The sequence below is a fragment of the Adiantum capillus-veneris genome, chromosome 24 (genome assembly GCF_014529385.1).
Source record: "Adiantum capillus-veneris isolate H3 chromosome 24, ASM1452938v2, whole genome shotgun sequence".
Classification (NCBI taxonomy): Eukaryota; Viridiplantae; Streptophyta; class Polypodiopsida; order Polypodiales; family Pteridaceae; genus Adiantum; species Adiantum capillus-veneris.
In genome coordinates this window covers 58,112,433-58,126,721 of record NC_140954.1, presented here as the reverse complement: position 1 = coordinate 58,126,721, position 14,289 = coordinate 58,112,433, and the positions used below count along the sequence as shown (strand labels likewise).

Below are 14,289 nucleotides of genomic sequence, written 5' to 3'. Positions count from 1 at the left end.
CAAGATTCCTTGGCTTCATGCATTGGATGCATACTTGTTTCCAAGCCATTGTAGCTTGCCAGGGAGCATGCAATATATGTACATGAAGCATCGTGGAAAAAACATTGACATCCACAGTAGGAGCTGAATGCAATGTTGACCACCATAGGAATTTTCAAAAAACATGGACATCCATAGCTAGGACTGTTTTTCGAGTGTCGCTCGTAGCAAGCGAGAACCTACTCAACACATAAAAATGTCAACTAGAGACATCGCTGACCCGATTAGGGCATGGAGGCGCGCCAAGAGGGTGTCAACCTCTTGTCGAATACCTATGGAATGGTCATCTAAGATCTCTAAGTCTTGTGTGTGCGGGAATACCCAAATCTGCCAAGAACCTCCTACGTCACGAAACTAAGCTAAACCTTGAGCTAATGACCTCGGTTTGACACGAAACTCACCGTAGGCAATTTCCTACATGTCCCCAAGCTACCTAGACCCTCAAACCTGAATTTTGCACCCTAGCAGAAAACACGCTTACTGTCTAACAGCAAAATGAAAGTTGTCGGAAACGGTCCCAGATGGTCTCTACAGCTGCTTCTAAGGGAGAGCTACCCTACTCTATGGTTGGTTTCGCTGAAATCTACCCTAAACTCCCAAAAAATCACATGTAAGTCCTTAGGTCGAGGCTCGTGAAGTAGCGTCTCGTGGCGAATGGTTGGCATTGAATCGAAGAGCTCGATGCGCGGAACGCACCCGTGGTCTCGGTTCTGCAATGCGACTCATGCAGCACAAGATAGCAATCAAAGAAGATGCACACACAAAATAGATCAGCTTCCCGCACAGAGAGTTTTTTTAACTCATCCAATCATTCCTACAAAACCCTTCATTTTGACCTTTATACTTAGGTCTTGTGGGAGGAGGGTTTCCCATAGATACATGGCTCAATAATCAATTGTGTGCTTGAGTTGGGAATCAGTACAACTTGGAAGCCCATGGCCCCATAAGATAAATCCTTTACATTTGAATAGCAAAAATATTACAAGCTCGGCTTCAGAGCAGAAAATTAATACAAAAAGGCGGGGATTTGACTTGATGTAGTGGTGGCCGCTATCCACCGTTGCTGACCTGCAACACTCCCCCCCTCCTAAACCAAATCGTCCTCGACATGGGGTTGTTTTGGAGTGTGTTAAGCGCTTGGCGTTTCATCTGTCCAATTGAGTGGACATCTTTCTAATCTACGCCCTGCCATAAGCTTAAGGGCTGCTTTGAACTGGGCCTTCTTCTCCTTTTCAGTGGCTGATAGTGGGATATTTTGGATCCCATGCTTCAACTCGATCACTGTATAACTTACATATCTTGCTCTAAGGTCTGCGACTTCGATGTTGAAGATCTTTGAATTATAGGAGAAGAAGCCAATGTAGAAAGCCTCTTCGAATGTTTGGAGGTAGTAGCTGGGCAAAAACATTAGACGAGCAAAAAATCCATGCAAAATGACTTCATCGGGTTGGCCGGATAGATCATAGTATAGGCCTCTTGTACCCTCCAAAAAACCCAACCAGGGAGTGTTGGTTAACTCCGTCTGGTGGTATACCTGTATACAGGTTAGTAGCATCCGACATATTTTCCTTAGCATGCCTGTAGATAGGTCTGGGAGACCTCTGTACATTTCCTCAGCTTCAGTCAGTGATATGATCATATATTCTTCTGTAAGGTAGTCACCTGGCTTAGGAGCTGGCAGTAGTGGATAGTTCATCCGAGTGGGATGCTCCTTCTGAAGGTGCTCAAACTCTTGCCATGTGTATACTCGCGGACAGGGGCAGACTGCAGGATCTTCTTTAATGTATCTAGGTGTCTGGACTTGATGGATAAGAATTCTGGATGCTTCTTAAGCCATCTCTGTCACCATGTAGGTTCAAGACTTTTCTCCGGCACTTGCTGCTCCTCTTCCATCCTTTTAAGCTCAGCTAATATACTCTGCTTGAAATAAAGAGATTCATCAGTGGAAAGGGAAGCATGCGCACATACCAAGCTTCATTTATCTGCTGGGGAGTCAAGTGAACGACATTTGCAGAGTGCAGTATACGCTACTCCCAGCTTAGGCTCTTCCAAAGATACCTCTCATGGAGGGTCTCCATGCGCTCTCTTAACTGCAGCTCTGCCAATTCATTCAATGTAAGCTCTTTGTCTGCTGCTTCAGCTGTAAACAGGTGCAGATATTGGTTCCTCTGGAGGCATCTCTTGCTATACAGTCCCTTCTATCTCTAGTGGCCTGGCTTCAGGCCTGGTAGATGTAGGCGCTATATTTGGCCGCGAACTTGAAGCTTTTAAGAGTGCCAACTGTTGCTTTAAATTTGCATTTTCTAGAAGGAGTTGGTCTTTTTGTTGCATAGATTGAGCTACCAGCTCTTCTCTCTGGAGGGCTTCCATCCTCAGCTTCTTCTCGAGATCTTCTATCTTCTGATCTTTTTCTTGCATAGCTATTTGAGCTGAGGAGGAGGTGGCCTCGACTGCAGCATAGCCTTTGAGCTTGTCGATGAGCTCACTTTGAAGCTGGACTTGGGCCTTTAACGAAGTGATGTGATGCGTGCCCAGATCATACATAAATTTGAGTCCACTATACTCATGTCTTGCTTTCTGATGCAGCTCCTTTTCTGCTATAAACTGAGTATGTAGTTTTCTTAGCTCATCATTAGTGCTAGTTAGCTGTTCTTTTAGTTGAGCTACTTCTTGGAGTGCCTTTTCAAGCTGCAAGCTCTTTGTAGCTGTTTCTTGCTCAAGATGCCTGGCCTAATGCTTCATTCCTTCGGTCATCATTGTAATCTGAGCAGCAAAGAAGTCCAAGCCTTGACCGAAGGTCTGCATCGGCCGTGGGACCACTGCTGGAGGAGTGTGGAATATAAGTGGTACTGCAGCTGTGTCTTCTCGTGCCTTTGATGATTCAGCTATTGGTGTGTGAGCTAGACTTTCATGCTTCTTTTTGCTTCTCTGGCATAGCAAGCTTGACAGTTTCTTCCTTTGGAGGCGGAGCCGCTTCATCATCTTCGAGGTTGATAATAATTGGAGCACTTTGGACCTCGGGCTCTCCCTCTTCTTCAAGTCCTGCATATTGTTGACTTAGTATGTGAGTTTTGTTACAGAGACAGATACCTTTCTTGCCGCAATTTCTCTCTCTCAATTGAGTTGAATCTTGCTTTTGCTTCTGAGCTTCATCTTTAGCTCTCTCAGGCTCTGTTTGTGTTGCTTGTGCAGGTTGTGCTTCTGGATGTGTGGCTCTTCAAGTTGTGGAGGAGGAGATGGAGGCTGTTGTTCTGTTACAAGTGGTTCATATGCTGTGAGCCCTCCATCTTTCCATCCTTATCCTCTCTTTGGCAAGTCTTTCCTCCTCTCCTTTAGATATGCTTTGAGAAGGAGGTCCTCTTCAGCCGTGGTGACTGGAGGGCTTTTTGACAACGTGGTTCTCTGGATTCCACTGCTCCTCAAGGTCACCGGCTACTACCCGTTGCTTCTTGTATGCTTCTTTTAGGCGTTCAAGGCGAGACTTCTTTTGTAGTGGATCCTCTTGCACTGGAGCTGTGGGAGGTATTTTCCTTTTCCTTATCATCAATGGGGTGTGTTCCTCTTCCTCTCCCTCAGTCTCCGGCTCTGATGCTTGTGTTGGTTGTGGTTTAGAAGAGGTTCCCGCTTGTTCTTCCTCTTCGAATCACTTTCTGGTTGCGAGGCTTCATGATGTGTTTCCTCTTCTTGCACTAACCTCCTTCTTAATCCTGCCCTCACTGGCTTAGCCTTCGGCTTGGGTGGCTCATCGTCAGAGGAATCAATATCTTGTAACCAATCTTGTTGGGAGGGAGCAGGTGGTAGTTGAGTTGTGGCCCCAATGGCCTCATATGCAATTCTTGTCAGAACCTGGGGGGCAGCTAAATATTTGACAGGGCCCTTTCTTCGGAGGTGAAGGAGATCATAATGAATGTACTGTGGATGATATATATCCACAGGGGAATGTTGTCGGCAAGCCCATGAGAATGTAGTAGCCACTGCATGGTTGGGGGTGGTGAAGCGGGGCGGTCTTTTATCTGTAATATGAAAGAAGTGCTGATAAATCCGGGTGGGGAGCCGAGCCCTCTGGCAGATAATGCTATCCAATGTAGCCGGCTGAATCCCGCTTTACAAATGTATTTGGCTCTCTTTCATGTCGAGCCCTCATTGGCATCCCCGTGTTTGACAGGTTCAGTGCATCTACAATAACTTCTTGGCTTATGTGTACTTGGACTTTTTCATTGGCCATATTGGTGATATGGGCAATGCCATCTGCTTGAAATGTGTGCAAAAGCTCATAAGCTCTCTGTAAATCTACTCCACACGGCTCCATTTCAAAATATCTATGCAGATCCACTTTTTCCAAGTCATCTTGGTGCTAGTTGGTGAGCCCGTAGACTTCTCTTGGGGTTAGGGGGACATCCACCAGTTGGTTGTCTGGGGTTCTGAATATTCCCTCATATATGGCTGCACTGTGTGCTTCCAAAAGCTCTCTCTTTAGGTAGGTGGTTGCTTCCTTCATTGTCCTCTTCAAGATAGTATAAGGGGGCATCTCTTCTAATTCTTCCTTGATGGACTTTCTTCTGGATCTCTTGGCTGGACTCTTTCCTTCTTGCATTTTCCCTGTAAGCAGACCACCAACTTGAAAGTTGTCAGCGTCTAATCAGAGTGCTAGATAGGAGCTTCAACTGAATCTTTGATGATCATCAAATGCAAGTAACACTCAAAATATATGTATACAACATGCTTGCAAGCCCAAAACACTAAAACTTACAATTTAGCAACATCAAACAGTGAGCGTGTTTACTGTCTCCAGTAGGTGTTTTTGGCACTTTGAGGTGACAATGAGTGCATAGGCATGTAATACAATGCATATGGAGTGTACTCCCCAATTTTGGTGTAATATGGAGCAATATACCATGAGATATGGCAAACCCTAGATGGTAGGTGAGCTGTATAAATAGGTAACTTAGTGAAATTTTGATGCATAGTGCTTGTGGTTTCACAAACGTTGTGCAATGAGGCTAGATACAGCTTTTGATGGGGTGCAAGTGAACTTCTGGGCATTGAGATAGTAAGCGCGCTTACTGTCTCCAGAGTGATATGGAGCTAGTTTTTTGATCTGTAATACTAGGGTTAGCTGGAAGGCATCATTTGATGATTTTTGATGTGATGACTTTGATAGTGTGATGCTCCTTGGCAACAGTAGGTCCAGAGTTGGCTAACTAGTGACTGAAATGGCTAAGTGATGGTTTTTTGCATTTATACTTGGTAGGAGGCTTAGCCAATGTAATCATGGTGATGTATAGGAGCTATCTGGAAACTTTGGTAGTAGTCTGGACATGGGAGACAGTAAGAGCGTTTACTGTCTCTTGAGCATTTTTTGAACTTTTTGAGAATGTAGCTTTATGGATGGCTCATAGAGGCTCTAAGAAGCAATTGTGGAGCTTGGCTCTCAACTTGGAATTGGGTATCATGGTTTCTTCACCAGGATTGATGTTGGCAGACTGATGAGCTTGGATTTTGGTCTAAGGATGGGGCTTTTGTGATTTGTGGGTCAAATGCATGTATATTGATGTATTTTGAGGCGCATATGTGCTCAAAGTTGAGAAATTGGCCAAAAATCCCTTAGAGACAGTAAGCGCGCTTACTGTCTGGGGGTCACGGGAGTGACATGCAATTGGAGTTTTGTGTTGGGACATTGTAGCTAGGCCCTATACACCCTTTTGGTGTGGTCACTTGTCATTTTTGACATCCACATTGGGTGTGGTGTCTTCCCAGACTCCCAAAGCCATCTGCTGACTCTGTGTTGGTCTCGGCCTTCCGGTTTAGTATATGCCTATGTGGCATTGTTATTAGACCTATCTCTGAGGTCTCTGTGAAGTCCTATAGCCTTTGGTGGTCTCTAGAGTCTGCTGTGTTTTTTACGGGATTGTGCCTTCCCAGCCATGTGTGTGCTTATTACGTGCTTGTAAATGAGTCAACAAGCATTAAATGACTTGAAAAGTATTCGTACTCACCCCTCATGGTAGCCATGACTGCAATGTCGAAGCTGGTGGCAGGTGGAAGCAGGTAGCAGTATGCTCTCTCAAGCTCTCTTTCACAAGGACAAGTAGCAAATGAGCTTAGAAATGAGGGCTTGGGGTATACATACCTGGGGCTTAGGATGTGCAAGTGCAACTACCCCCATGGTTAGTCCCAACTCACATGTTAGATGACCTATGGATCGAAAATTTTGCGATTTGGACACCATATGGCCAAATTCCATCACTTTAGCACTTTGAGCCTTTCCGCTTTAAAAATATGGTTTTTGTCATTTTCCGCAACCTGACCTGTTGACATTGGAAATCCATTCTGAAAATTCCTGCAGGTTTCCTAATATTAGGAAACATTTCTTGTATCTCTGTTTTATTTTTGGCGGCTTATTACTATTTATTAGAAAATAAAAAGAGAAAAATAGAAAATAAATAGCATAAAAATAGCAAATCACTCCAAAAATTATCTGAAAAATCATAGGATGTCCCGAATATCTCGTATTTATTTAAGATAGCTAAAAACTAAATTTTGTACATATTTACACACACCTAGGGGTATATATCTGGCAGTTTCCCCTTTTTTACCACTATTCAGGGCAGAAAATGCAAACTTGGTCAAGAAAATTCGCAATAAAACACAAAATAAGTCAGAAAAAATTTGAATACACTGCCCTATCATCATTTTGGGTCCGCATTTGGAATGCATCCCCCCCCCCCTATCTAGAGTCCTCCTGGACGACATTGTGTCATACTAGTGTTGTGCATGGGTGAAACATTGGTGCCTATGCAAGGCCGTGTAATTAGCCCTATGCATGCATACTCGGTCAATGCATGGAAAAATTAATGTTGTGCAAGATGAGGGTCTTAAGCAGATTGCTTAAGGGCATCTGTTGGCGAGGTTTCCAAGTGGTAGAATGCTTTCAAGAGACTAAGTTTCTCGGACATGGTCAGAACTGGTGCTGGTTTGACCAATGTTGACGTGTTGAGTACCTGTTGATGTTTTTTTAGGTTGCCATTGCAACCTGGATGTAGCCGGTTTCGGGTTTGGAATCTTTCGTTTGGGTTGCCCTTTATACAAGACGGCAGTTTTGGTGGGCTTTTTAGGAACCCAAACTTGTTTGTAGTGAATAGGACTTTTGGGTTTGATTTGCCTGGGCGGTGGGTGGGCTCGGGTGTACTGTTTGGATTGTCGGAGAGGATGGATGGTTGTGCCTGCTGACTTCTTTACCCAAATGTAGTTGTTGTCAATTCTAGCGGTATCTTTGGGTATCCACAATTGTCGAGTAGCTGTGATTGCCGTGTGGTTGCCTTTTGGCAGCGGGGGTTGAGCAACTGTTGGCTTGGGTTGCTTGGGCCGCCAGACCTGCTTGGTTTTCTGTATAGGAGTAATGACATTAGCAAGTTTGATTGGAGTCCACCTATATTTGCTGGATGTTGTCGATGTGTTGGGCACTAGTGGTGGCTTCGCTTTCCACACAAGTTGTTGGCTAGGCTTTGGCGGTGGAGATTGTGGATTTGATTGTTTTGGCCGCCAAACTTGCTTGTATGTTGGGCAAGGTAACTGTGGAATTCCGGAGTTATTTTGAGGCCTTTTTTTGGTGTGAGGAAGTGCAGGTTGTGACACTGGTTCTTCAATGTTGACCTGACATGCAACATCAGCAGTTTCCTTTGGCTGTGACGGTTGTACATTTGCTGAAACAGGTGCAGGTGGTGGAGGAAGGAATTTTTGATTGTTTTCTTGTAGTTGATGATGAGGGACCTCCTCCTCACTTGCAAACAATACTTTGTTGACCTTTCCCTCTGCTTGAAAGTACATTTGGTTACCTGACCACTGCAAATAAGCGTTGTATCTGCTTTGCCAGGTTGTACCAAATATGATGGGGGAATAATCATCTTGAACATCGCACACATGAAACTGATGAGTGCATAGCAGGCCATTCATATACAAGGGTATCTCCGCCCAGCCTTTGGTTATGATAATTGCATTATTGAAGGTTGGCAACGGAATTCCGGCACTAACTAAACACCTGTCAGCTGCTTAAAGAAAATGTATGTGACGTAGTTGTAATGAGCTCCTGAATCCACTAAGGCATAGGTTGGAACTTTATCCATGGTCACTTCAATCGGAATGTAAGGATCAACATCTTCATCATTCATATCAAAAGGAGTAATCTGATACATCCGAGTCCACTTTTGCTTGTTGAATCCCTGTTGTTGCTGCTTTCGTTTGAGTTGTCGAAGCTGTGCTTTTTCTTGAGCTTCTTCTTTGATAAATTTGGCTGTAGCTTTTCGACAACCAGTTGCATGCACCCTCTCAAGCATTTTCGGAGTTAGCGGGAGATGATATTTCTTTAACCTGCATCCACTAATCCAATTAGGCATCTCCTCTCCCTCTAATGTGGCAAGTTTGGTGCCCCGCTAGATGATATATCTGTAATCAAATAGGGTCCATGACTCGCTTCTTCAATTTCTTGGTTTTTAAATTGAGTTTGTAGACAAGCACATAATCACCTTCTGAAATTCTTTCGTTATCAGGTGCTTGTCATGGAACTCCTTCATTCTGCGCTTTTGCGCGTAGATGCCTATGACAGCTTTCATTCTTGTTTCATCAAGTTTCTCTAGGTCATCTAGGCGTTGTATGAGCTCATGACCTGTCCATTCGAGTGCTTGTGCCACTCTTAAAGTAGGAATTAGGAATTCCATTGGCAATATTGCATTAACACTAGAATGGTAACAGGACACTTTTATGTCCTTGGACACTTTTGTGTCCTGTTAAGTGACCATTTTGCTTGAATTATTTGAAGAGTATGAAAATGAATTTCTAGGTGCTATATATCCACAAAGTTGCCTTATGAGCTGAAAAAAACTTAGCATTTTTTTTGGAGCATCGATCTCACCATTAACCTTACTCTTGCACAACATTTTTGAACCTAAACTGTGTGAAAAAATGGGTCCTGTTTTTGGCTTTTTTTCAATTTTTGGCAACTATACCACTCTAAACTTCATGTTTGTGAGGTTTAGATGGCTAAAGGTTAGTCCTTCATAGTTCTCAACATGTTTTGATGCTTGTAGGGAGACCTAAGTGTTAAAATTGAAAGTTTTGACCAATTTACAAGGATTGTATAATCCTTTTTTTTTTCCAAAATTAGCACTTTTATGATTTTTTTGGTGGCTTTCTTGATATCCAAATTCAATTTTGATTGTGTAAGTGTAATGTATAACATAAAGCTAATCTTCCTTGAGTTTTGGGGGACCTAATATGCTATATAGCATAGTATATGATGATGGTTAAGTTTTTTGATTGCTGAAGAATACGATACATTTTAGAGTAGCAAGTATAACTTTCTCAATATTGCTAGTTTCTTAGGCCAATTGTGTGTATTTTGTAGGTAGCAACCATATCTAATCATAGACTACAAACTCGGCTAGATATTGAGTAGTTTCTATGGGTTTCTAGAGGTCATAATGCTAAACCCAGTTTTTTCATGTTTGCTGTATTTAGCACTTTATCATTGCCCCCAAGGTTCCAATTGTAAGAGATCCATTATCCTTTTGACATGCTCCATGGCTCCTTTTGAATCCAAAGGCCCAAAGGAAACTAAGAAAACATGTATATAGTATCTGTATTGAGCGTGACTACAGCAACTTTGAGGATAGGTCCGCAGAATGTCAAAAATGCAACTTTTTTGTACCTTTTTTTTTTGCCCAAAAAAAAATTAGTGAGGTAAAAGCAACCATATGTTTTGGTCACCAACCCATTGAAGTTAATGAGGCATTTTATCTCATGTCCTACAAAAATCCCCACTCTTATTTATATGCAATCAATCGTAAGAAATTGCTGTTTTGGGCAAAATGCACTGGTCCATCAACTTTGGAGGCTTGTAGTGACCAAGGGATGAGAAAATTTACAAGTTTCTCATTTTTTACATATGTAGTAGTTATTGAACTATAAGCTCATGAAAGGATTTTTTAAAATGAGTGGATCTACTATGGTTTTGGAATTTTTCCCAAAACCCTAAAGGACACTTTTATGTCCTGTTAGGTTACCATTCTAGTATTAAGGCCATACACAATATTGTATGGTGTTTTATTTAGGACAGTCTTATAGGCCACTCTATATGCCCAAATTGCAACGTGCAATTTCTCGTCCTAATCAATCCTATTGTTATTCACTATTTTTGTGAGCTCTGTGCATAAGACTTTGTTTGTGCTCTCTGCTAAGCCATTGGCTTTGCGGGTGATATGGAGCTAACTTCTTATGTATGACAAGGAACTCGTCAAGCAAGTATTCAATCACTTCATTGACAAAGTGGGTTCCTTGGTCACTGACTATTTCTATGGGTAGCCCATATCTGGTAAAAATTTCTTCATATAGAAACTGAGCGGTGGTGCGTGCATCATTTTTAGTTGTGGCTTTTGCTTCGACCCATTTCATTAAGTAATCTGTAGCCACAATGATGTATTCAGAGTGACTCCTATAGGCCGGTGTGATCGGACCCACGAAATCAATTCCCCATTTGGCAAATGCTCTAGTTCCTAGCATAGGTCTAAGAGGCATATGGTCCTTTCGCATAGGAACTTTTGCACGTTGGCAGTCGTCACATCGCATGACATACATCTCCGCGTCTTGAAGGAGTGTCAGCCACCATATCCCTGCAAACATAATCAAGTGCACAGTGCGTTCTGCTAAGAAATGGCCACCAGCCTGCCCTACATGTGCTTCTTGTAGGATTGCCAGGTATTCTCTTTCCGATGCACATAGCCTTAATTGATTGTCTTTGTTTCGTTTATACAATTGATTGCCAATCGGTTGATACATTTTTGCTTCCTTTATTATCACTCATTCCCTTGTCTTGCTCATTTTCTCGGGAAATGGAGTCCCCTTAAGATAATCGACTATATACTGACTCCATTTAGGTGCTATGGTCACTTGGTATAAGCTGGCATGATCCACCGTGGTTTGGCTCTGCATCATGCACATTCTTGAATGTTAGGAAATAAGACGTAGCTAAATAGATAATTGATTAGATTACTTAATGGAGAGAGACATATTTATATACACGAGATTATAGAGTAGAGGAGAGAGAGAGAGAGAGAGAGAGAGTACACACGATATACGTGGTTTACCCAATCTGGGCTACGTCCACGGGAAAGCAGCCACTCAATGGCTTTAGTACTACAAAACAAGAAGTAGTTTACAAAAGGATTATACCCTTAATGGAGCTTCCGCCTTGCTTCACTCTCACCACCTCACACTCACCTTGTTGCATCAACTTCACACTATGAAATGTGTGTAGAAATGGCCTCCTTTTATAGGCCAAAAGGGCTGCCCTCTCTTATGAGAGACAGCCATGTGTAGCCGCCCTTGTGCGAATAAGTCCAAATCGGACCCTCCAATCCGCCCATGTGTGGCCGCCCTTGAGAAGACAAGTCCGCTTTTGAATTTGGCCATCGGCCATTGAATTCGGCCACCGGCCCCGGCCATTAACTTCCGACCACCGGCCATCGGCCATTGACTACCGGCCACCGGCCAACCGACCACTTTCCGGCCGCCGTCCGGCCATAATATTCTTGTCCGTGAAAATTTTGGTTTCCGGTGAGTGATTTTCCTTCACGCACGATGGATTCTCCTCATAATGGGGGCCTTACAAATGTGCGCTTTTACCACATAAAATTACAAGGATAAATCAGGCTCCATACTTAACAATCTCCCACTTGGAGACTGATCTCCAAACCAAACCTGTGACTGCTTTCCATTCTGGCTTCTTATCCTTGAATGCCGATTGAAGATGAGCAAAAGCTCAACTTCTCCTTGTTGACCACCTTTGTAAACATGTCTGCAGAATTTTCACTTGTATGCACCTTTCCTAGCTTTAGTTGTCCCTCTTCCAAAAGAGTGCGTATGAAGTGATATCTCACCTCAATGTGCTTTGTCCTTGAATGAAAGGCTGAGTTCTTCGCAATATGGATAGCGCTTTGGCTATCACTGTACAAGACACAATTGTCTTGTTTGAATCCAAGCTCTTCTAAGAATCTGTGAAGACACAGAATTTCTTTGCTTGCCTCCGTCATTGCTACATACTCTGCTTCCGCGGTAGAAAGTGAAACCACTTTCTGCAGCTTTGAAGCCCAGCTTACTGCTGTGCCTCCAACCGTGAACACATAGCCAGTAGTGCTCCTTCGAGTATCTTTGTCACCTGCCATATCTGCATCAGCATACCCTTCTAGAAAAATATCAGTTCCTCCAAAATACAAAGCATTTTTTGTTGTCCCTTTTAGATACCTAAGTATCCACTTCACAGCTTGCCAATGCTCTTTACCTGGGTTGTCCATGAACCTACTCACAACTCCCACTGCATGTGCAATGTCTGGCCTTGTCCAGACTATAGCATACATTAGAGAACCTACCGCTGCAGCATATGGAACTTTAGACATATAGGCTATCTCCTCTTGTGTCTTTGGACACATATCCTTCGTTAGTTTAAAATGACCAGCCAAAGGTGTAGAAACTGGTTTTGCATTTTGCATTGCAAACCTTTCTAGTACCTTCTTGATGTAATCTTCTTGAGATAGCTTTATTGTCTCCTTCGTCCTGTCCCTTGATATTTTCATACCAAGTATCCTCTTTGCAACACCTAAATCTTTCATTGAAAAAGATTTGGACAACTCCTCTTTTAGGTCTTTGATGTCCTGCATGTTAGCACTTGCAATCAACATGTCATCAACATACAACATTAGGATGATGAATTTCCCATCTCCCAAATTCTTCGTGTAGACGCAGTGATCCGAGTTGCATCTTGTGAATCCATGATCCAACATCCATCGATCAAAATTCAAGTACCATTGTCTTGATGCTTGCTTTAAACCATACAAGCTCTTCTTTAATCTACAAACCATTTTCTCCTTACCTTTTACTTCATACCCCTTTGGTTGAAGCATGTAGATTTCCTCCTCTAAGTCACCGTGAGGGAATGCCGTATTTACATCCATTTGCTCGAGATTTAGATCATGAGCAGCCACAAGGCTTAAGACAAGCTTAATTGAGTTCATTTTTACAACAAGAGAAAATATTTCATTGAAGTCAATACCTTTCTTTTGAGAAAAACCTTTTACCACAAGCCTAGACTTGTACCTTTTCTTCCCACCTTCTTCTTCCTTTAGCTTGTACACCCATTTGTTTTGAAGTGCCCGCTTACCTTTAGGCAACTCAACGAACTCCCATGTTTGGTTGCGATGTAGTGAGTCCATCTCCACTTGCATGCTCTTCGTCCATTCTTCTTTGGATTCATGTTGCATAGCTTCTTCATATGATTCCGGCTCTCCAAAATCTGAGATCAAGAGATGCTTGAAGGAAGGAACAAACCTTTCTGGAGGTCTACTTGCTCTTGTAGATCTTCGGGGAATAGGTTGAGGCTCCTCATTTGGTTGACGTTGTTGCACATTGTCACCGTTTGCAGTCCTTGAGTCTTCACCGTCCTCAAGCTCCATGTACTCATCACTTGTTTCTTTTGTTGTTTTCTTTCCAAGTAATCTTTTTTTACATATTTTGTTCGTTAAAAATTACATCCCTACTCCTTAAGATTTTACCATCTTCAGGATTCCATAGGCGATACCCAAAGTCTTTTTCTCCATAGCCAATGAAGAAACACTTTTTGGACTTTGCATCTAACTTTGATCTTAGGATTCTATCTATGTGCATGAAAGCCTCACACCCAAACACTTTGAGAAATGCATAATTCACCGGTTTACCTGTCCATGCCTCTTCTGGAACTCCCCCATCCAATGCCGTTGGGGTGACCGATTGATTAAGTACACAGACGTACTTACAACTTCTGCCCAAAGCTCAAGCGGTAGGCCTCCAAGTAGCCGCATGCTTTGTGCTCGTTCCATGATTGTACTGTTTATCCTTTCCAAAATCCCATTTTGTTGAGGTGTCCTTGGGGTTCCCTTTGCCTCCGAATTCCATTGCTAGCACAAAAGCTTTCAAAAGCTTGGCTGCAATATTCGCCTCCATTGTCAGATCTGAGGCATTTAACCTTGGTACCTGTTTCATTCTCCACAAAGGCATTCCACCTTTGAAATATGGAAAATACATCGGATTTATTCTCATGACATAAACCCATGTTTTTCTAGTCGCATCGTCTATGAATGTTACATAGTACAATGAGCCACCAAGTGAGGTGTACTTGCAGGACCCCAAACATCAGAATGAACCAACTCAAGTTTTTATTTTTCCTTT

General features: G+C 42.8%; 2 pseudogenes; both read right to left on the bottom strand.

Annotated features, from left to right (window-relative positions):
• Positions 1–2,066: 2,066 nt before the first annotated feature.
• LOC147426425 (uncharacterized) lies at positions 2,067–6,205 on the bottom strand (annotated as a pseudogene).
• Positions 6,206–7,502: 1,297 nt separating this feature from the next.
• LOC147426424 (uncharacterized) lies at positions 7,503–8,231 on the bottom strand (annotated as a pseudogene).
• Between the last annotated feature and the right edge of the window lie 6,058 nt (positions 8,232–14,289).